Source organism: Carassius auratus, chromosome 44, assembly GCF_003368295.1.
Source record: "Carassius auratus strain Wakin chromosome 44, ASM336829v1, whole genome shotgun sequence".
NCBI lineage: Eukaryota > Metazoa > Chordata > Actinopteri > Cypriniformes > Cyprinidae > Carassius > Carassius auratus.
Genome location: NC_039286.1, coordinates 10,721,389 through 10,745,477, shown reverse-complemented (window position 1 = coordinate 10,745,477; position 24,089 = coordinate 10,721,389). Strand labels below are relative to the sequence as shown.

The following is a 24,089-nucleotide window of genomic DNA, read 5'->3' as shown; positions in this document are numbered from 1 at the left end:
AAAAGACAGAAACTCGTACAAAACATATATAATTTTTACATTTTATTAAAAAAAAATAAATATGTAAAATAAGCACACACAGTTAAACTTTTATTCCTAACTAATAATTCATTCCCAAAGCAACCAACTATGTGTCATTGTTGTTAACTAAGACTGAAACTACTAAAAACAGTTTTCTGTAATTGAATTAAAGCTTCTTTTTTTTTCAAAAAAGTTGAAATGCTAAAATTATTAAAACTGACATAAACATTAAAAAAAAATAATAAAACTAATTCCTAAACTTCAAACTGCAATCTTGTCAATCTGAGTAAGTGCTGTAACAGTTTATAAAGACCTTGATGTTGTTTGGACACCGTGTGTGTGTGTGTGTGTGTGTGTGTGTGTGTGTGTCCACCTGGATGTTCCCTAACCGCTACGAACTCTCGAAATGACTCAAATGATTCGCGATCCCGCTACGAACTCTCGAAATGACTCAAATGATTCGCGATCCCGCTACGAACTCTCGAAATGACTCAAATGATTCGCGAACCCGCTACGAACTCTCGAAATGACTCAAATGATTCGCGATCCCGCTACGAACTCACGAACTGACTCAAATGATTCGAGATCCCGCTTTGAACTCCCGAACTGACTCAAATGATTCGCGAACCCGCTACGAACTCCCAAAGTATGGTTTAGTTTAGCAATTTCACACCAGCAGCACTGTTTCACAGCTGAGAACCACACAGTGGTGATTCATTACTGAATTAATCTACAGCTTTGAACGAATCAGTCAGTGATTCAGTGACTCCTTCATTACGGAATAATTTCTGAGTGATTTAATGACTCGCGGCCACCTACTGGCGCAGTTTCATATTTAAAGTATCATTTCAATATTATAATTTGTATTATTTATGCAAAGGTTAATATAAAAATTTATTTGTAAAAATTCTTTCTGTAATATCTATTCAATGCTTTTCTCATTTATCACAATAATAGTGATGTTTATTCTCCGTCCAAATTGATTGCACATAATCTAATTAATGAATTTCTGCTAATAACCCTGATCTGTGCTTCAGGTGCGTTTCGTGAACGGCACCCATTGACTTCTGTGCTACAGGAAGAAATACTATGGAAGTGAATGGGTACCATCAACTGTTTGGTGTTTAAAGCATCATCTTTTTAGCATTCAGCAGAAGACAGAAACTCGTACAAAACATATATAATTTTTACATTTTATTTAAAAAAATATATATGTAAAATAAGCACACACAGTTAAACTTTTATTCCTAACTAGTAATTCATTCCCAAAGCAACCAACTATGTGTCATTGTTGTTAACTAAGACTGAAACTACTAAAAACAGTTTTCTGTAATTTAATTAAAGCTTTTTTTTTTTTTTTTAAAGTTGAAATGCTAAAATTATTAAAACTGACATAAACATTAAAAAAAATTAATAAAACTAATTCCTTAACTTCAAACCGCAATCTTGTCAATCTGAGTAAGTGCTGTAACAGTTTATAAAGACCTTGATGTTGTTTGGACACCGTGTGTGTGTGTGTGTGTGTGTGTGTGTGTGTGTGTGTGTCCACCTGGATGTTCCCTAACCGCTATGAACTCTCGAAATGACTCAAATGATTCGCGATCCCCTACGAACTCTCGAAATGACTCAAATGATTTGCGCTCCCGCTACGAACTCTCGAAATGACTCAAATGATTCGCTATCCCGCTACGAACTCTCGAAATGACTCAAATGATTCGCTATCCCGCTACGAACTCTCGAAATGACTCAAATGATTCGCGATCCCCCTACGAACTCTCGAAATGACTCAAATGATTCGCGCTCCCGCTACGAACTCTCGAAATGACTCAAATGATTCGCGATCCCGCTACGAACTATCGAAATGACTCAAATGATTCGCGATCCCGCTACGAACTCTCGAACTGACTCAAATGATTCGCGATCCCGCTACGAACTCTCGAAATGACGCAAATGATTCACGCACCCGCTACGAACTCTCGAAATGACTCAAATGATTAGCGATCCCGCTACAAACTCACGAACTGACTCAAATGATTCGAGATCCCGCTTTGAACTCCCGAAATGACTCAAATGATTCGCGAACCCGCTACGAACTCCCAAAGTATGGTTTAGTTTAGCAATTTCACACCAGCAGCACTGTTTCACAGCTGAGAACCACACAGCGGTGATTCATTACTGAATGAATCTACAGCTTTGAACGAATCAGTCAGTGATTCAGTGACTCCTTCATTACGGAATAATTTCTGATTGATTTAATGACTCACTCGCGGCCACCTACTGGCGCAGTTTCATATTTAAAGTATCATTTCAATATTATAATTTGTATTATTTATGCAAAGGTTAATATAAAAATTTATTTGTAAAAATTCTTTCTGTAATATCTATTCAATGCTTTTCTCATTTATCACAATAATAGTGATGTTTATTCTCCGTCCAAATTGATTGCACATCATCTAATTAATGAATTTCTGTTAATAACCCTGATCTGTGCTTCAGGTGCGTTTCGTGAACGGCACCCATTGACTTCTGTGCTACAGGAAGAAATACTATGGAAGTGAATGGGTACCATCAACCGTTTGGTGTTTAAAGCATCATCTTTTTAGCGTTCAGCAAAAGACAGAAACTCGTACAAAACATATATAATTTTTACATTTTATTAAAAAAAAATAAATATGTAAAATAAGCACACACAGTTAAACTTTTATTCCTAACTAATAATTCATTCCCAAAGCAACCAACTATGTGTCATTGTTGTTAACTAAGACTGAAACTACTAAAAACAGTTTTCTGTAATTGAATTAAAGCTTCTTTTTTTTTCAAAAAAGTTGAAATGCTAAAATTATTAAAACTGACATAAACATTAAAAAAAAATAATAAAACTAATTCCTAAACTTCAAACTGCAATCTTGTCAATCTGAGTAAGTGCTGTAACAGTTTATAAAGACCTTGATGTTGTTTGGACACCGTGTGTGTGTGTGTGTGTGTGTGTGTGTGTGTGTGTCCACCTGGATGTTCCCTAACCGCTACGAACTCTCGAAATGACTCAAATGATTCGCGATCCCGCTACGAACTCTCGAAATGACTCAAATGATTCGCGATCCCGCTACGAACTCTCGAAATGACTCAAATGATTCGCGAACCCGCTACGAACTCTCGAAATGACTCAAATGATTCGCGATCCCGCTACGAACTCACGAACTGACTCAAATGATTCGAGATCCCGCTTTGAACTCCCGAACTGACTCAAATGATTCGCGAACCCGCTACGAACTCCCAAAGTATGGTTTAGTTTAGCAATTTCACACCAGCAGCACTGTTTCACAGCTGAGAACCACACAGTGGTGATTCATTACTGAATTAATCTACAGCTTTGAACGAATCAGTCAGTGATTCAGTGACTCCTTCATTACGGAATAATTTCTGAGTGATTTAATGACTCGCGGCCACCTACTGGCGCAGTTTCATATTTAAAGTATCATTTCAATATTATAATTTGTATTATTTATGCAAAGGTTAATATAAAAATTTATTTGTAAAAATTCTTTCTGTAATATCTATTCAATGCTTTTCTCATTTATCACAATAATAGTGATGTTTATTCTCCGTCCAAATTGATTGCACATAATCTAATTAATGAATTTCTGCTAATAACCCTGATCTGTGCTTCAGGTGCGTTTCGTGAACGGCACCCATTGACTTCTGTGCTACAGGAAGAAATACTATGGAAGTGAATGGGTACCATCAACTGTTTGGTGTTTAAAGCATCATCTTTTTAGCATTCAGCAGAAGACAGAAACTCGTACAAAACATATATAATTTTTACATTTTATTTAAAAAAATATATATGTAAAATAAGCACACACAGTTAAACTTTTATTCCTAACTAGTAATTCATTCCCAAAGCAACCAACTATGTGTCATTGTTGTTAACTAAGACTGAAACTACTAAAAACAGTTTTCTGTAATTTAATTAAAGCTTTTTTTTTTTTTTTTTAAAGTTGAAATGCTAAAATTATTAAAACTGACATAAACATTAAAAAAATTAATAAAACTAATTCCTTAACTTCAAACCGCAATCTTGTCAATCTGAGTAAGTGCTGTAACAGTTTATAAAGACCTTGATGTTGTTTGGACACCGTGTGTGTGTGTGTGTGTGTGTGTGTGTGTGTGTGTGTGTGTCCACCTGGATGTTCCCTAACCGCTATGAACTCTCGAAATGACTCAAATGATTCGCGATCCCCTACGAACTCTCGAAATGACTCAAATGATTTGCGCTCCCGCTACGAACTCTCGAAATGACTCAAATGATTCGCTATCCCGCTACGAACTCTCGAAATGACTCAAATGATTCGCTATCCCGCTACGAACTCTCGAAATGACTCAAATGATTCGCGATCCCCCTACGAACTCTCGAAATGACTCAAATGATTCGCGCTCCCGCTACGAACTCTCGAAATGACTCAAATGATTCGCGATCCCGCTACGAACTATCGAAATGACTCAAATGATTCGCGATCCCGCTACGAACTCTCGAACTGACTCAAATGATTCGCGATCCCGCTACGAACTCTCGAAATGACTCAAATGATTCGCGATCCCGCTTTGAACTCCCGAACCGACTCAAATGATTTGCAATTTCACACCAGCAGCACTGTTTCACAGCTGAGAAACACACAGCGGTGATTCATTACTGAATTAATCTACAGCTTTGAACGAATCAGTCAGTGATTCAGTGACTCCTTCATTACGGAATAATTTCTGAGTGATTTAATGACTCACTCGCGGCCACCTACTGGCGCAGTTTCATATTTAAAGTATCATTTAAATATTATTTATAATTTGTATTATTTATGCAAAGGTTAATATAAAAATGTATTTGTAAAAATTCTTTCTGTAATGTCTATTCAATGCTTTTCTCATTTATCACAATAATAGTGATGTTTATTCTCCGTCCAAATTGATTGCACATCATCTAATTAATGAATTTCTGTTAATAACCCTGATCTGTGCTTCAGGTGCGTTTCGTGAAGCCGGTGTATCCGGGACAATCTCTGCAGACGGAGATGTGGAAGGAAGGGAACAGGATTCACATCCAGTGCAAGGTGACGAAGCGTTCGGTGTGTGTGTTTAGTCCTTCAGTGTGTGTTTAGCGCTGATCTGTTCTGGCTCTAGGTGAAGGAGAGCGGAGACGTGGTGCTGTCTGGAGCGTATATGGATCTGCAGATGGATGTGTGTGTCAGAGCCGGGTCTCCGCAGGTCTGCACACACACACACACACACACACACACACACACACACACATCTCTGAGATCGCACGCAGGATCAGAGATGGCGGTCAGGAGCTGGTGAAGAAGGTCAACGCTGTGTTCGGATGGAGATCAGCAAAGACGGCAGAACTATCCGAGATTGGAGTGAGCCAGACACTGCAGAATAACATTCATTCTCTTAACACAAGCAAAGATATCTGCCAAAGGGGCGAGGAATAGAATGAACTATTAAGAGAATATATTTTGAAGAAGAACACCATGACCTTCATCACATTAAAATATCTTGTGTTTGTGTCCGAGTCGAACGGTGGCAGGTAAAAGAAAAGAGTAAAAAATAAACCCTGGACAATCTTCCTAAGACATACGTCTGCAGGAGCCTTGATGATTATAAATATGCTTTATCTTTATCAAAGTATTAGTTCATCAAGCCTTGTGTTCAACTCCATATTTATACTGAAATTAAAAGTAGCTGTGATCTTATTCTAGTTAGCGGCTCTGAAATCGAGTGACAGTTGATTGGTTGATTCACAAATGTCTTCACACACAAAGTGCTTCATATTCAAACACAGTTTAGATTAACACTCATATAACTGTATTGTTTGTGTGAGAGGAATCAAACAATCAAATCATGCGATCGTTTACTCTTCCTCAGCCTGAACAAGTGTTTTTTTTTTCTGTTGAACACTAAAGAAGATGTTTTTTTGAGAGCGAACCGTTGACGGCACCCATTGACTTCTGTGCTACAGGAAGAAATACTATGGAAGTGAATGGGTACCATCAACCGTTTGGTGTTTAAAGCATCATCTTTTTAGCATTCAGCAGAAGACAGAAACTCGTACAAAACATATATAATTTTTACATTTTATTTAAAAAAATAAATATGTAAAATAAGCACACACAGTTAAACTTTTATTCCTAACTAATAATTCATTCCCAAAGCAACCAACTATGTGTCATTGTTGTTAACTAAGACTGAAACTACTAAAAACAGTTTTCTGTAATTGAATTAAAGCTTCTTCTTTTTTAAAAAAAGTTGAAATGCTAAAATTATTAAAACTGACATAAACATTAAAAAAAATTAATAAAACTAATTCCTAAACTTCAAACTGCAATCTTGTCAATCTGAGTAAGTGCTGTAACAGTTTATAAAGACCTTGATGTTGTTTGGACACCGTGTGTGTGTGTGTGTGTGTGTGTGTGTGTCCACCTAGATGTTCCCTAACCGCTACGAACTCTCGAAATGACTCAAATGATTCGCGATCCCGCTGCGAACTCTCGAAATGACTCAAATGATTCTCGATCCAGCTACGAACTCTCGAAATGACTCAAATGATTCGCGATCCCGCTACGAACTCTCGAAATGACTCAAATGATTCGCGATCCCGCTACGAACTCTCGAAATGACTCAAATGATTCGCGATCCCGCTACGAACTCTCGAAATGACTCAAATGATTCGCGCTCCCGCTACGAACTCTCGAAATGACTCAAATGATTCGCGCTCCCGCTACGAACTCTCGAAATGACTCAAATGATTCGCGATCCCGCTACGAACTCTCGAAATGACTCAAATGATTTGCGATCCCGCTACGAACTCTCGAACTGACTCAAATGATTCGCGATCCCGCTACGAACTCTCGAAATGACTCAAATGATTCGCGATCCCGCTTTGAACTCCCGAACCAGGCACGTGCACAGGTAGGGCTCAACCTGTGCAGAGCACATGCCCTTACACTGCGAAGTGCCCTTTTTTTAGTGGTGTTTTTTTTTTATTATTATTATTATTATTTTTTATCAATGCTATTGGTTACCCTTTACGCCTGTCTGTCTGTTTTACAAATATTTAGCAAATTAAAGTTCTTAAAACGAGCTTCTGTAAATCTTATTCGATCCTCAAGCTGTCAGTAAGCTGATAACTCCCCCCCCCCCATATTCATTGAACCAACTGAAGTTCCACAGCAGCCGCACAGTAGACAACAGCTGAGCTGAACAAAGTTTTGCGAAGGGTAAATAAATATCTTGTTTGAATAAGTACTACTAAACACTATGTATATAAAGGCTCATATTTTATTTATTTGATGTCTGACTGACATGTGGGATGTCGCCTGAGAGAGAGGGCTAGCATTTGCCATCTAGTCATAGCCAATACATAGCCAACAATTAAATAGCCCGTGCATACAGTAGCATTTCATCTTTTATAAAATGCGATTTTGGCAAAATGCATTTAACACAGGAAAAACTGAGCGCTCCGTCTATATAGCTACAAAAACTATTTTGTAACCTGTAACTGTTAGATGAAAACGTAATGTGATGCCGGCAGCGGCAGGCGCTGTCGCCGTTTTAATGACGGACAAAAAAAAAAAAAAAAATCACATTTGCAGACATTTGCTGGTCAAAAACTATATATTGATAAGTAATACAACAACATATAATTTGTTTGTACCATCGGAAAATCATAACAGGTGCGCCCCCCGCTGTTTCATACTGGAACTTACACAAAGCGACGAGGGATCCTCGTCACCTAGATAACATATTTCTATGAAATTTCTTCTTTGATTTATGATTGCTGATACACTTAATTTATTAACATTTAGTATATCATGTTATGGTATACTCTCCGTTCGTCCTCACGTGTATAAAATGTTGTAAAACATGGTTTTACCACAGTAATGTAGTAGTAACTAAAAAAAAAAATTGAAGATCACTGAAATCTTTATATTTTATCATGCAGAATGTAACTCTTGATTCATTCCAATGCTTCATTTATTTGATCCAAAATACAGCAAAAAAGTAATATTGTGTAATATTTTTACAATTTTAAATAACCGTTTTCTATTTGAATATATTTTAAAATGTAATTTATTTTTGTGATCAAAGCTGAATTTTCAGCATCATCATTACTCCAGTTCAGTACTCTTCAGTGTCACGTGATCCTTCAGAAATGCTTTTCACTGCAACTTCTCAATGTCATTCATAATCATGTTAACCAAATAATACAAATTAGCTTATAAAACCTAACAGAATAGCTAATATATATATATATATATATATATATATATATATATATATATATATATATATATATATATAATTTTGTTCTTTGCAAAGTTAATAAAAAAAGTGCATAAAGTTCAATAAAAAATATTTTTGTTTCTGTTTGGTTTTATAAGCTAATTTGCATGTTTATGTATGAGCCAAGTTTTTTTTTTTTTTTCTCTATAAATGCAATTTAAGTACACAAGAGCAATTCACAAACACAGGACCCTACAAATAATACTGACAAAAAAACTTACTAAATAATCTTGATATAAAAAAAGGGAGGAGGGTGCCCTTTTTCAGGTTCAGCACATGCCCCTCAAAAGGTCTGTGCACGGCCCTGTCCCGAACTGACTCAAATGATTTGCGAACCCGCTACGAACTCCCAAAGTATGGTTTAGTTTAGCAATTTCACACCAGCAGCACTGTTTCACAGCTGAGAAACACACAGCGGTGATTCATTACTGAATTAATCTACAGCTTTGAACGAATCAGTCAGTGATTCAGTGACTCCTTCATTACGGAATAATTTCTGAGTGATTTAATGACTCACTCGCGGCCACCTACTGGCGCAGTTTCATATTTAAAGTATCATTTCAATATTATTTATAATTTGTATTATTTATGCAAAGGTTAATATAAAAATGTATTTGTAAAAATTCTTTCTGTAATGTCTATTCAATGCTTTTCTCATTTATCACAATAATAGTGATGTTTATTCTCCGTCCAAATTGATTGCACATCATCTAATTAATGAATTTCTGTTAATAACCCTGATCTGTGCTTCAGGTGCGTTTCGTGAAGCCGGTGTATCCGGGACAGTCTCTGCAGACGGAGATGTGGAAGGAAGGGAACAGGATTCACATCCAGTGCAAGGTGACGAAGCGTTCGGTGTGTGTGTTTAGTCCTTCAGTGTGTGTTTAGCGCTGATCTGTTCTGGCTCTAGGTGAAGGAGAGCGGAGACGTGGTGCTGTCTGGAGCGTATAGATCTGCAGATGGATGTGTGTGTCAGAGCCGGGTCTCCGCAGGTCTGCACACACACACACACACACACACATCTCTGAGATCGCACGCAGGATCAGAGATGGCGGTCAAGAGCTGGTGAAGAAGGTCAACGCTGTGTTCGGATGGAGATCAGCAAAGACGGCAGAACTATCCGAGAGTGGAGTGAGCCAGACACTGCAGAATAACATTCATTCTCTTAACACAAGCAAAGATATCTGCCAAAGGGGCGAGGAATAGAATGAACTATTAAGAGAATATATTTTGAAGAAGAACACCATGACCTTCATCAAATTAAAATATCTTGTGTTTGTGTCCGAGTCGAACGGTGGCAGGTAAAAGAAAAGAGTAAAAAATAAACCCTGGACAATCTTCCTAAAACATACGTCTGCAGGAGCCTCGATGATTATAAATATGCTTTATCTTTATCACAGTATTATTTCATCTAGTTAGCGGCTCTGAAATCGAGTGAACATAAACATATGATAAATAATAATAATAATAATAAACAATGTAAACATAGTTAGGCTATTTAAGTTCCTCTGGCTCCACAACAAATCCTTTGAATTTAAAAGTATTTAGAAAATATAATTAAAAGATATGAATTCACAAGCCAAAATGAATGATCATTTTAGGCTAGAATGAAACTGAAACTAAAGTTGGGTCTCTCATTCAACAAAAAATCTAAATATTCTGTAAATATTATTTACGTACTTCACTCGCTTCCAATATCCACATAAAAGAAAATGTTTTACATCAGGGCAGTAAGGTGATAACGCTTAACGGTACAGATTTTACTACATAAAAACTGAGCAGTGTGTTTGTGTTTAAAGTTACTGTTTTTTATGATAATGAACAGACAAAGTTGATAAAAATGAATAGATATATATATTATATATATATATATATATATATATATATATATATATATATATATATATATATATATATATATATATATATTCCTTTTTGTTTTATGGCCTATATCTGACGTATTATTAAATGTGTTTTGTTGTTACTTTTTTGTTAGTTGTCCTATTTTGAGAGTAACTATTAATAGGCTAATAATAGGCCTATAATTAAATGTTTATGTAGCCTGATAATTAATGTATTCTTGAAATTAAATGTAAGGCTTTAGAATTAAGATGGACATTTTAACGACGTCCGCCAATGACATCTTTTTGATGTCTTTTCAAGGAGTTATTGCTGGGTGGGAGTGATTCGCAAAACGTGCTTCGGAGTCCTGATCTGAGTCAAATGTTTTGCAAACTCACTCCAAATTCCTGATCCCAAATAATTCGCGAAAGGCGCTTTGGAGTCACGATCTGAATCAAATCTTTTGCAAACTCACTCCGAAGTGATCTCAAATGATTCGCGAAATGCGCTTCAGAGTCCCGATCTATCAAATGTTTTGCTAACTCACTCCGAAGTCCTGATCTCAAATAATTAGCGAAACGCGATTTGGAGTCCCGATCTGAATCAAATATTTTGCAAACTCACTCAGAAGTCCTGATCTCAAATGATTTGCTTCGGAGTCCCGATCTAGGTTTTTTTTTTTTTTTTTTATTGTTTAAGAGTAGATTTAGAATAGTGAGTGCTAAAGTTAGAGGGTCAAATAAATATATGATAAATAATAATAATAATAATAATAAACAATGTAAACATAGTTAGGCTATTTAAGTTCCTCTCGCTCCACAACAAATCCTTTGAATTTAACAGTATTTAGAAAATATAATTAAAAGATATAAATTCACAAGCCAAAATGAATGATCATTTTAGGCTAGAATGAAACTGAAACTAAAGTTGGGTCTCTCATTCCAAACAAAATCATTTTTTTTCTGTAAATATTATTTACGTGCTTCACTCGCTTCCAATATCCACATAAAAGAAAATGTTTTACATCAGGGCAGTAAGGTGATAACGCTTAACGGTACAGAGTTTACTACATAAAAACTGAGCAGTGTGTGTTTGTGTTTAAAGTTACTGTTTGTTTATTATAATGAACAGACAAAGGTGATAAAAATGAATAGATATATATTAAATATATATATTTTTTTTCGTTGTTGTTTTATGGCCTATATCTGACGTATTATTAAATGTGTTTTGTTGTTACTTTTTTGTTAGTTGTCCTATTTTGAGAGTAATTATTAATAGGCTAATAATAGGCCTATAATTAAGTTTTTACGTAGCCTAATAATTAATGTATTCTTGAAATTAAATGTAAGGCTTTAGAATTAAGATGGACATTTTAACAACGTCTGCCAATGATGTCTTTTTGATGTCTTTTCAAGGAGTTATTGCTGGGTGTGATTCCCGAAACGTGCTTCGGAGTCCTGATCTGAGTCAAATGTTTTGCAAACTCACTCCAAATTCCTGATCCCAAATAATTCGCGAAAGGCGCTTCGGAGTCCCGATCTGAATCAAATATTTTGCAAACTCACTCTGAAATTCTGATCTCAAATGATTTGCTTCGGAGTCCCGATCTAGGTTTTTTTAAGAGTATATTTAGAATAGTGAGTGCTAAAGTTAGAGGGTCAAATAAACATATGATAAATAATAATAATAATAATAAACAATGTAAACATAGTTAGGCTATTTAAGTTCCTCTCGCTCCACAACAAATCCTTTGAATTTAAAAGTATTTAGAAAATATAATTAAAAGATATGAATTCACAAGCCAAAATGAATGATCATTTTAGGCTAGAATGAAACTGAAACTAAAGTTGGGTCTCTCATTCAACACAAAATCAAAATATTCTGTAAATATTATTTACGTACTTCACTCGCTTCCAATATCCACATAAAAGAAAATGTTTTACATCAGGGCAGTAAGGTGATAACGATTAACGGTACAGATTTTACTACATAAAAACTGAGCAGTGTGTGTTTGTGTTTAACTTTACAGTTTTTTATGATAATGAACAGACAAAGTTGATAAAAACGAATATATATATATATATATATATATATATATATATATATATATATATATATATATATATATATATATATATATATATATATATATTCGTTTTTGTTTTATGGCCTATATCTGACGTATTATTAAATGTGTTTTGTTGTTACTTTTTTGTTAGTTGTCCTATTTTGAGAGTAACTATTAATAGGCTAATAATAGGCCTATAGTTAAATTTTTATGTAGCCTAATAATTAATGTATTCTTGAAAGTAAATGTAAGGATTTAGAATTAAGATGGACATTTTAACGACCTCCGCCAATGACATCTTTTTGATATCTTTTCAAGGAGTTATTGCTGGGTGGGAGTGATTCGCGAAATGTGCTTCGGAGTCCCGATCTGAGTCAAATGTTTTGCAAACACACTCCAAATTCCTGATCCCAAATAATTCGCGAAAGGCGCTTTGGAGTCCCGATCTGAAACAAATCTTTTGCAAACTCACTCCGAAGTGATCTCAAATGATTCGAGAAACGCGCTTGGGAGTCCCGATCTAGTTTTTTTTTTTTTTTTTTTTAAGAGTAGATTTAGAATAGTGAGTGCTACAGTTAGAGGGTCAAATAAATATATGATAAATAATAATAATAATAATAATAATAATAATAATAAACAATGTAATAACGGTACAGATTTTACTACATAAAAACTGAGCAGTGTGTGTTTGTGTTTAAAGTTACTGTTTTTTATGATAATGAACAGACAAAGGTGATAAAAATGAATAGATATATATTAAATAGATATATATTTTTTTTTCGTTTTTGTTTTATGGCCTATATCTGACGTATTATTAAATGTGTTTTGTTGTTACTTTTTTGTTAGTTGTCCTATTTTGAGAGTTATTATTAATAGGCTAATAATAGGCCTATAATTAATTTTTTATGTAGCCTAATAATTAATGTATTCTTGAAATTAAATGTAAGGCTTTAGAATTAAGATGGACATTTTAACGACGTCCGCCAATGACATCTTTTTGATGTCTTTTCAACGAGTTATTGCTGGGTGGGAGTGATTCCACCCGATTCGAACGTTATCACTCGATTGAATGGGGCGTTATCAGCAGTTATCAGAAATATTTGGGATCAGGAATTTGGAGTGAGTTTGCAAAACATTTGACTCAGATCGGGACTCCGAAGCACGTTTCGGGAATCACACCCAGCAATAACTCCTTGAAAAGACATCAAAAAGATGTCATTGGCAGACGTTGTTAAAATGTCCATCTTAATTCTTGGGAAAAAAAGTTCCTGGTACAAATGTTCCGGGTAATTTCGGTGGAAACGCGGCATAAGACACCCAGATTCAGCCCTGGGCACGATCTGTCCCACACCTGTGTCTCATCACAGTCCATCACCAGTGTCTGCACCCTGCATACTGCCAATATTATGGATTTCTGTTCTGGAGAGAGATGCCATTCACAACATAATCTCTACACAATATCCAACTCAAATCATTTAGTCTTGCCTAACAGTTTCCCTGATTTGTTACAGTTCACAATGTAGCATGGTCTCGCCTACCTTTGTCCATTCAGTTGTTAAAATGTTTTTAATTTTTGTATTGAATATATCAAGTATGTCATATCAAGTATGACATCACGGTACCATGAGAGCAATAAGACAGCTTCACATGCATGTGTGTGTGTGTGTGTGTGTTCCCGTGTTTGGCTCCTGGGATGATCTGAATCCTCTCAAAGTCCCTCCCCAGGATGATGATGTCACAGTCAGAGTAGTACGCCTGTCCCACGAGCCGCGGACAAAACAACACACACAGTCTGACACTGATAATCACAGAGAGTTCTACATATCATCTGAATCTAATGTTTTGCTACATTTCTATTTATTTTTTTAAATGGAGGAATCAGAGTTGAAACATTTTTTCATTTACGGTTAATAATCTCTGCTGCTGCTGTTACACTCACAGTCACGAACAGCTTGAATCATCTGGACTTTTTGAGTCAAATATTTTGGCAAAATTTTTTAGCATTTTTATTTTATATTATTTCTTAACATATCCGACAATATCAGCCTTCATTTTGCATGAATCTTGTTTACTCTCGCTTATAAACTTTAGTTGCTCTTTTTGTTGCTTTTGTTTTTTATCCTCATTTATAAGTCGCTTTGGATAAAAGCGTCTGCTAAATTAACAAATGTAAATGTAAACTTATCAAATTATGGTTTCATTTCTTTACATGAATATCGAAATATTCAACTCAAATAAACACTTGTATGATCCAGTATTAGAATTAGAATTTAATTAGGGGTCCTGAAATACCCTGAACACTGCACAGAGATTAAGATGACCATTGCTACAAAAATAAAATAAAAATTGAAACTCATCCTATTTTGTTTTAATTTTCCCTTACTAAATTATACAGTTACTGATGCTATGAACTGTGGGATTACTAACAGGCTTTTAACAAAAATCTGTCTCTAAACCTCTTTTCTCTTTATTAAAAGTTGATATAGACAAGTACATGATAGAATCAAATGTTTTGCAAATCCGCTCGAAAGACGTGATCTCAGATGATTCACGAAACGCGCTTCGATTCCCGATCTGAATCAAATGTTTTGCAAACTCCGAAGCCCCGATCAAATGATTCACGAAATGCAATTCGGAGTCCAGATCTGAATCAAATGTTTTGCAAACTCCGAAGCCCCGATCAAATGATTCGCGAAACGCTTTCGGAGTCCAGATCTGAATCAAATGTTTTGCAAACTCTGAAGCCCTGATCAAATGATTCGCGAAACGCTTTCGGAGTCCCGATCTGAATCAAATGTTTCGCGAACTCCGAAGGCCCGATCAAATGATTCACGAAATGCAATTCGGAGTCCAGATCTGAATCAAATGTTTTGCAAACTCTGAAGCACCGATCAAATGATTCGCGAAACGCTTTCGGAGTCCAGATCTGAATCAAATGTTTTGCGAACTCCGAAGCCCGGATCAAATGATTCATGAAATGCAATTCGGAGTCCAGATCTGAATCAAATGTTTTGCAAACTCTGAAGCCCTGATCAAATGATTCGCGAAACGCTTTCGGAGTCCCGATCTGAATCAAATGTTTTGCGAACTCCGAAGGCCCGATCAAATGATTCGTGAAACGCACTTCGATTCCCGATCTGAATCAAATGTTTTGCGAACTCGCTCCGAATCCCAGATCTCAAGTTATTTTCCAGTGAAAGCGCTATAGAGTTCATTCTCTTGCCGAAAAATGGCAGAGACCAAAAGTATTCAGATGTGTATAGTGTGCCTTTGTGTTCTAATTCAAAAAAACTAAACAAAAAAAACCGTATTTATCATTTCAGGGTTTTCCCACCGACGAAAAAAAAAAAAAGCTTTGAAATTGGGCTATACAGCGAGAGGAGGAGGCGGAAATTACTGTGAGGAAAGGTACTTTAGTGTGTGCTAAGAACTTCATGGAGGATGAGGTCCGTGTCCAACCGGAGTACAGTCGATCTCGCACCGTGGGCTGTGACTTCCAGTTTTGCGTGGAAAAGTTGCGGAGACGTTAAATCACGCGTCAAAACGGGCTGTTTGTGGTGCAGAGCATTACATGTCGAGATGGTGCAGGAGCACGATTACAACAGCCGTCCAGTCCCAGGTGAGTGTAATGTGTTAACTAAAACAATAACTTATATTAATAGCTTATCGGCAACTATAGACATTAATCAAATATAGTATGTTTTATTTGTATTGTTAGATGTAACGTTTACATTTAATGTAGCACATGGTAGCAGTTATGCTAACAGTCGAGCAGGCTAGTCAAGCGGTGTGTTTATACTTTTGCCATCACCCTTTTATACTGCTCTCTTTCTGGCTTAAGTCACACAGAATTAACAAAGACATTTAAAGTTATCAATAAAATCCACAACAATGTAGAAAATACGAGCAGTTGAACAAACATCTGTTGTACAAGCAGAATTCAAATTATTTTTTAATGGTTTGTAGGTTATTTAACTTTGAATTGATGTTCTGAGTAACTGGTATATTATTGCATAAATGTGATAGTAACTTTTCAAAATTATTGAATTGTTTTTATTAAAGTGTTATGTTTAACACAAAATAATACATGTATTGTTGTTTGCTTTATTAAGTGCTCTTGCTGAGGCATGGAAAAAATTAAGGAGCTGGAAAAAACACCTGCTAGTGACATCAGCATCATCTACACACCTGCCAGTGACATCAGCATCATCTACACACCTGCCAGTGACATCAGCATCATCTACACACTGGCCAGTGACATCAGCATCATCTACACACCTGCCAGTGACATCAGCATCATCTACACACCTGCTAGTGACATCAGCATCATCTACACACCTGCTAGTGACATCAGCATCATCTACACACCTGCTAGTGACATCAGCATCATCTACACACCTGCCAGTGACATCAGCATCATCTACTTACCTGCTAGTGACATCAGCATCATCTACACACCGGCCAGTGACATCAGCATCATCTACTCACCTGCTAGTGACATCAGCATCATCTACACACCTGCTAGTGACATCAGCATCATCTACTCACCTGCTAGTGACATCAGCATCATCTACACACCTGCCAGTGACATCAGCATCATCTACACACCTGCTAGTGACATCAGCATCATCTACACACCTGCCAGTGACATCAGCATCATCTACTTACCTGCTAGTGACATCAGCATCTTCTACTCACCTGCTAGTGACATCAGCATCATCTACACACCTGCTAGTGACATCAGCATCATCTACTCACCTGCTAGTGACATCAGCATCATCTACTCACCTGCTAGTGACATCATGCTTCTCTTTACCTGCTAGTAACTTGTCTGCTTTGTGATAAGCAAAATTTGCTATCTTCTAGTATGTTTATGCTTTTGTTACCTTCTCAGCCAGGGTTTTAACCACCATTATACATAAAATATTTCACATTCTTCTCAGTGTGCTTTTTTTTTTTTTTTTGCTGAATTTAATGCTTAGATTTTAGGGGGGAAATTTAAGTCAGAAATATTTTATAAAAATCTAACTCTTTACTTTTACTTATGATCTGCAATATCGTTTCAGATTCTGAACACATCAGAAATCACCAACCCTTCCTGACATATCTTTCCAGTTTGGGGTAGGTATGTTCCAACAATATAACATAAATAACAATAAAATATAATTAATTGAAGCATGACTTATAGGGGTAACTGTTTTTTCTTGTAATAGAACACTATAGAACTACATTCACTATAGAACAGGAACATCATTTGTTGGTAAATTTTTCTTGCCTATTTTCTTCCTAGCAAAAAATTAATGTAATCTCATGTTAAAAAAATTAAAAAATAAAAATAAAATAAAATGCTGTTATTCTCTTGTATGCTCATGTTTTATTTGCATTATCATTTTTGAACTTTGAAGAAGGCATGCAAGGTTAAATGTGCTCAAGTTTTCAATACAGATTTTTACAAAACTTTAACATTCACTTTTTGTTCACAGTAGACTATGGGTATACATTAAAAAGGTTTTAATTTAATAGAACAGAAGAGTCAAGTTAGATAAGTTTAATGATTTAAATTGTTTCTAGTAGACATGACCAAATTGAATGTAGTTAACATGGCATTGTTAGATATGGTAGGTCTGACAAAATTCAGAGTAGTTAACCTGACAAAATCTTCTCTATTAGGCATGACAAAACTTTATCTAGCAGGAATGGCCAATTTTCTTTTTGTAATCTTCACTAAAAGAATTTAAGTTTATACAACAAGATTCCTACAAATCGTTTCAAACTAATTCGATTTTGGTTGGAAAATGTAATTAAATTTCGTGGAAAAGTTTGCTCAAATTTTTTTAACTTCGTTCAACAACTTTTTTTTTGAGTGTTCAAAATGCTGTCAACTTGATAGAAAACTGGGCAAATAAATGGTGCTTTAGGCTCTCTATGGCAAGAACACAAGTAATTTGTTTTTCAAAAAAGAAGACGAACCCTATAGATATCAAAATGTATATAGAGAAACATTGGAGCAGACATCAGTTGTTAGGTTTTTAGGAGTATGGATGGACTCAAAATTACATTTCAGAGTACATATAGAGAAAATAATAGATAAATGTAAAAAAGTGATAAATATAATGAGATGTCTAGCTGGAGCTGAATGGGGAGCAATTCGGCAATCACTCAAAAGTATTTATGTGGCACTAATTGGAGCAAATATAGATTATGGTCGCATGGTGTCTAGTTCTGCCTCAAAAACTCAACTTGCTAAGATTGAGGCAATTCAGAATCAAGCGTTAAGGATATGTTGTGGAGCAATAAGGTCATCACCAGTGCCATCACTGAACATTGAGACGGGAGTAATGCCACTAGGAATGAGAAGGATTCAGTTAAGAATGAGATACTGAGATAACATAAAAGGTCAATCGGAAAATCATCCAGTTAAGAATGTTTTAAGTGACTGTTGGGAATATAGCCATAAAAAACGAACAAGTTTTGGATGGTTTTATTAATGAGGAAGCAAGAGACATGGGGATTAGTGATTTTAATATTGCCACCAGTGTGGTTCTGCCAGCAATTCCTCCTTGGTTTTTTCCCATGCCTTCAATTGATATCCAGTTACACAAAGACAAACATAATGCGGAGAATATCCTGGATAGCGTAACGGTACAAGATTACATAGATCATGTATATTATAGTGCCATCCAGATATATACTGGTGGCTCAAAAGATCCACATACAACATCTGCTGCAGTATTTCTACCTCAATTTAAAGTCAACATTTTGAAAAAAAACATCAAATCACTTTTCAGTATTTACTTCAGAATTAATAGCAATTATATTAGCATTTCAGTGGGTTGAAGAAGTTCAGCCAATCCTATCAGTTATATGCACAGACTCTGTGGGACAAACGGGTCTTCACAGGCCCGCTGTCAGGGCGTAACTGGGTTTGCCCCCAAAAAAATAAATAAATAAATAAAATCAATATTAAATAATGGCAACACTTGCAGAAATGTAAGGTGTAAAGTGATGTTTATTTACAGTGCATTTATATTTATATATATATATATATCTCCACGTAAACTCCTCCAATGATAGGATTGCTCAAGGCACCACACTTGCACACTCCCTCGCCAGGTTAACTGACCCCGGAAAATTCTTTGGGGCTCCCCTTTTTAGTCCAAGCCCCGCCCCTTTTCTAAAACCATTGCATAAATTAGTGGGTAAGTATTTCAGGTGAGTATGTACAATTTTCACAAACATCACAAAAATATATACTCACAAAAATAGCAAAATATTTACAGAAACAAACTCCAAACCAAAAATAACAAATACAAATGTAGACACATAAAAATTAGCATAATAATAATATAATAATAAAAATAACAAATTCCATTACCCCCCTAACGAACCAAGACAATGGACGAGTCGACTTCCGGTTGCTTCGCGCCGACGCGGCCACACACAGCGGTCTGGCACTATTTATCCAGGCCGCAGGGTGGCGCTCGGGTTCGTCGATCGATGGAGGAGAAGCAACGCGAAAAGACCGGCAACACAGACGCTGACAAACACCGAAAACAGGTATGTATTAACATAACATGACGAAACATAAAACATAGAAACGGAACCAAACACAACTCAGGTATGTAGACATGTTGTTATGCGCAGCAGGGATTCTGAAGGGGATGGAAATGGAGTGGCTGTGTTTGCGTGTATGATGACCAGCGTGCTAATGGCGTGCGTGGTGGAACGGAGGATGAGGTGTGTGTGTGTGTGTGTGTGTGTGTGTGTGTGTGTGCGCGTGTGCGCGTGTGTGCGTGTGTGTGTGTGTGCGCGTGTGCGCGTGCGTGCGTGCGTGCGTGCGTGCGTGCGTGTGTGTGTGTGTGTGTGTGTGTTGCGCTAACCAACAGGGACAGGTCACCCTGTATTTATGAAATATTACAAAGTCTTTTTAGAACCAGACAATTGGAATCATTATTCATTTTCTTTGGATGTCGGCGCATGTGGGGAAGGTAGGAAACGAAGTGGTGGATAGTTTACCCAAACAGGCCATAACATTTACAGAAGTTGATATTAATATTGCATTGAGTAAGACTGAGATAAAAAGTATAATAGCAAAGGAAATTAGGAAGAAATGGCAGAAGGAGTGGACAGTGGAAATAAGGGTCGACATTTATACCAACAGTCAAGGAACAGTTGGTTTAGAAAGAAGAAATATTGGAAATAGGAGGAAGGATGTTTTAATTTCAAGAATGCGCATCGGCCATTGTCTATTAAATCAAAGTATGGTCAAGTTTGGGAAACACCAGACTGGGTATTCTGACAAATGTAGTTCAGAAAATATGGAAACAGTAACATGTATTATTAAAATATGAGGCTTATGCAAGAGAAAGATTTTAATTATTTCAAGCATTAAGAGAAATAGAAATGGAAGTTTTTTCCATCCAAGCATTATTAGGTAATGGCCCAAAGCAATTTAAAATATACAAATAATTATTTAATTTACTTAAACTCATTTAATTAACAGAATTTAGGTCACTGCTACCATAACGTTATCCACACTCCAATCCAGTAGGTGGCGAGAATGCACCATTTAAGTTTGGTTTGCCAGCTGCCATTAAACTTGAAAAGAAGAAGAAGAGCTGTTGGTGATGGGAAGTTTGATTCTTTTCCGCAAACCGGTTCTTTCAGACGGTTCGATTCAATAAACCAGTTGAAAAAACTGTTCATCGGTTCTTTTACGCTCGACGTAATGACGTCATTGGCGATGACGTAATGGCATACGTCTATCAAACATTCAAATATATAAAGTCAGTAATCATAACTTTAATCAGTTAAAAACCTCATAATGATGAAAAGTTTACATTTGAGTTTTGCAACAACACCTAAATACAGTAACAGCAATAATGTGCATATGAGGATTTAAGTCTTGAAGATATAAAGTAAATAAATTAGGTTTCATCAGCGCAGAAACCATGATCCACTTACTAAACATAATCCATTGCGATGTATTCGTTATTAAATGAATGTTTCGCCAGATTGCCCTTCATCCAAGCCCTCGAAATACCCGCGCTCATAACATTACTAGCACAGAATCAGAATCAATCACCAAAAGAATCCCTTCGGTTCAGACATGCTGTGAGTCAGTCTGCTTCACGCTGAATCGCGCGTGCGCAGTATCATCAGTTCATCGGTTCTCAACGATTCTCAACGATTACTGATGATCCGAAAACCGATGCAACCGGTTCTTGACTCGAGAAGAGAATCGCTCTACTCGTGTTCATGTTCTGTTTACTACAAACTCAGTTTGTGAATGTGTCATCATGAAAGTGGAAGTGAAAGTGACGTGACATTCAGCCAAGTATGGTGACCATACTCAGAATTTGTGCTCTGCATTTAACCCATCCGAAGTGCACACACACACACAGAGCAGTGAACACCAGAGATGTATAGTAACGGAGTAGAACTACTTCACTACTGTACTTAAGTACTAAAAGGCGGTATCTGTACTTTACTAGAGTATTCTTTTTTCCCCTACTTCCACTTTTACTTCAGTACATATTTTCGATGAGTTTAATACTTTTACTCCGTTATTTTTGTTATGTGCTGCATCGTTACTCGTTACCCACATTACCACTGCCAGACTGTAGATGGCAGGTTTGATGAAGCTGGCCACATCATTGAGCGAATCAAGCGATTAAGAAGACTGCGCGTGCTGACTGAACTGATGTGAAGAGAGAGATGAACACCGAGCCGAAGCCAGATAATGACTCGTTCACGAGTCAAGAACCGGTTGCATCGGTTTCCGGATCACCAGTAGTTCTTTCTGACAGTTTGATTCAATAAACCGGTTGAAGAAAACAGTTCACCGGTTCTTTTGCGCTCTACGTAATGACGTCATTGGCGATGATTGCAAGCCTTCGGTTTACCTGGGCTAATAACATTAGCACAGAATCAGTTCAGAATCAATCAATCACAAAAGAATCAGTTCGGTTCAGACGCTCTGTGTGTCGGTTTTGCTTCACGCTGAATCACAGATGCCGCAGTATCATCAGCTCCCTCGGTTCTCGAATCGGACACGAATTCGTAAACGGTTCTGACTCGTGAACGAGTCAGTCTATTGTTCGTTATCTGGCTCGGCTCGGTGTTCATCTTCAGTTCTCTCTTCACAGCATTCAGTCAGTGTACTCGGCCGATCGTTATGCGCTTCTCGTCAGTAAAGCGGTTTTCTAATCAGCGGTTAATTCCATCAGGTGCGGTGATTCACATAGAGCAGCTGTTCAAGTATAGGTCTCTGCAGGAAAGTTACAAGATCAAGTGTTTATACCATGATACCTGATTAGTTGAGTAATAGTGACGTTAGGTTTAAGGGGTGGGGTTGGGGTAAGGGGGATCATTTAGATTGCATGATTCAGAAACACCCAGCAGTTTTAAACCACCCACATGGTGGATAAACGCCCACTTTTGCTCTGCAGAGACCTAAGTCTCCAGCTGTTACTACACAGAGCCGTTGTTAATAGAGAAGATGCCCGCAATCACGTTAATTTCAGCGTTTATTGGCGCATCTTCTCAGTTAACAACGGCTCTGTGTAGTAACAGCTGCTCTATGTGAAATCACGCACCTGAGGGAATTACCGCTGATTAAAAACCGGCTTACTGACGAGAATGCGCATTAACGATCGGCCGATCGTGATCGGAGCATCCCTAGTTTAACTCAGAGGGAGTGTCAGCCACATTAAAAAAATTAACAGCTTAAGTCATTTGTGGATTAATTGCGTATTGGAGACGCGAAACCGTTTAAAAACGAATCAGTTCGATTGGTGAACTGTTTTCAAAAAGATCCGGTTACATCTAATGATGTCGTTCACGAACCGGATATCACAAACTGCTTTGTTTTGGAACTTTCTAACAAAAGACCACGGAAGAGAAGACAATGCCTGAATAAAGTCGTAGTTTTTGCTATTTTTTATATTTAACTGACCCCTCTGATGTCACATGGACTACTTTGAAGATGTTTTTTTCTACCATTCTGGACATGGACAGTATACACACAGCTTCAATGGAGGGACTGAGCTCTCAGACAAAATCTAAAATATTTTAAACTGTGTTCCAAAGATAAACGGAGGTCTTACATCTTTGAAACAACATGAGGGTGAGTTATTAATGACATAATTTTGCAAATTGGCGAAATAACCTTTTATTCTTGTTTTTGTTTACAAGAAGTTACAATCAAAGAATTGTGATGTCCTTTAGGTTAATCATTTTGAAATAGAAAAACAATGTCCAAATTTTTTTTGAATACTTTCTTTAATAACTACATACAATACTTGTACTTTTACTTTCAGTACTTGAGTAGTACATTTTAAAATAGAACTACTTGCAATACTTAAGTACAAAAAATGTTTGAATACTTTAGTACTTCTCTTAGTGTGTGCTTAAAGGAGCACTTCAACTTCTACTCAAGTCACTTTTTTGATAGAGCACTTGTAACTTTTACTCAAGTATGGGTCTCTATTACTTTATACATCTCTGGTGAACACACACAACAAACCACTGTGAACACACACCAGAGACAGTGAACACACGACACACACCACACTGTGAGCACACACCCGGAGCAGTGTCATCATTTATTGCTGCGGGGGCGCCCGGGGAGCAGTTGGGGGTTCGATGTCTTGCTCAAGGGTCTCAGTCGTGGTATTGAAGGTGGAGAGAGAACTGTTCATGCACTCCCCCCCACCCACAATTCCTGCCGGCCCGAGACTCAACTCACAACCCTTCGATTGGGAGTCCTACTCTCTAACCATTAGGCCAAACTTCCCACACATTAACTATAAATACAGTA

General features: G+C 36.8%; 1 long non-coding RNA gene across 2 annotated transcripts in view; it reads left to right on the top strand.

Moving 5' to 3' along the window:
• LOC113062455 (uncharacterized) overlaps positions 1-16,516 on the top strand; it is a 60,804-nt gene extending 44,288 nt beyond the window's left edge. The window contains exons 1-3 of one of the 2 annotated variants that reach the window (XR_003278534.1): positions 5,237-5,277; positions 15,592-15,887; positions 16,381-16,516. This is a non-coding gene — a long non-coding RNA (uncharacterized LOC113062455). Of the gene's footprint in view, positions 1-5,236; positions 5,278-15,591; positions 15,888-16,380 lie in introns of those variants that run through there. The other variant, XR_003278535.1, reaches the window with a different exon arrangement.
• Positions 16,517-24,089: the final 7,573 nt, after the last annotated feature.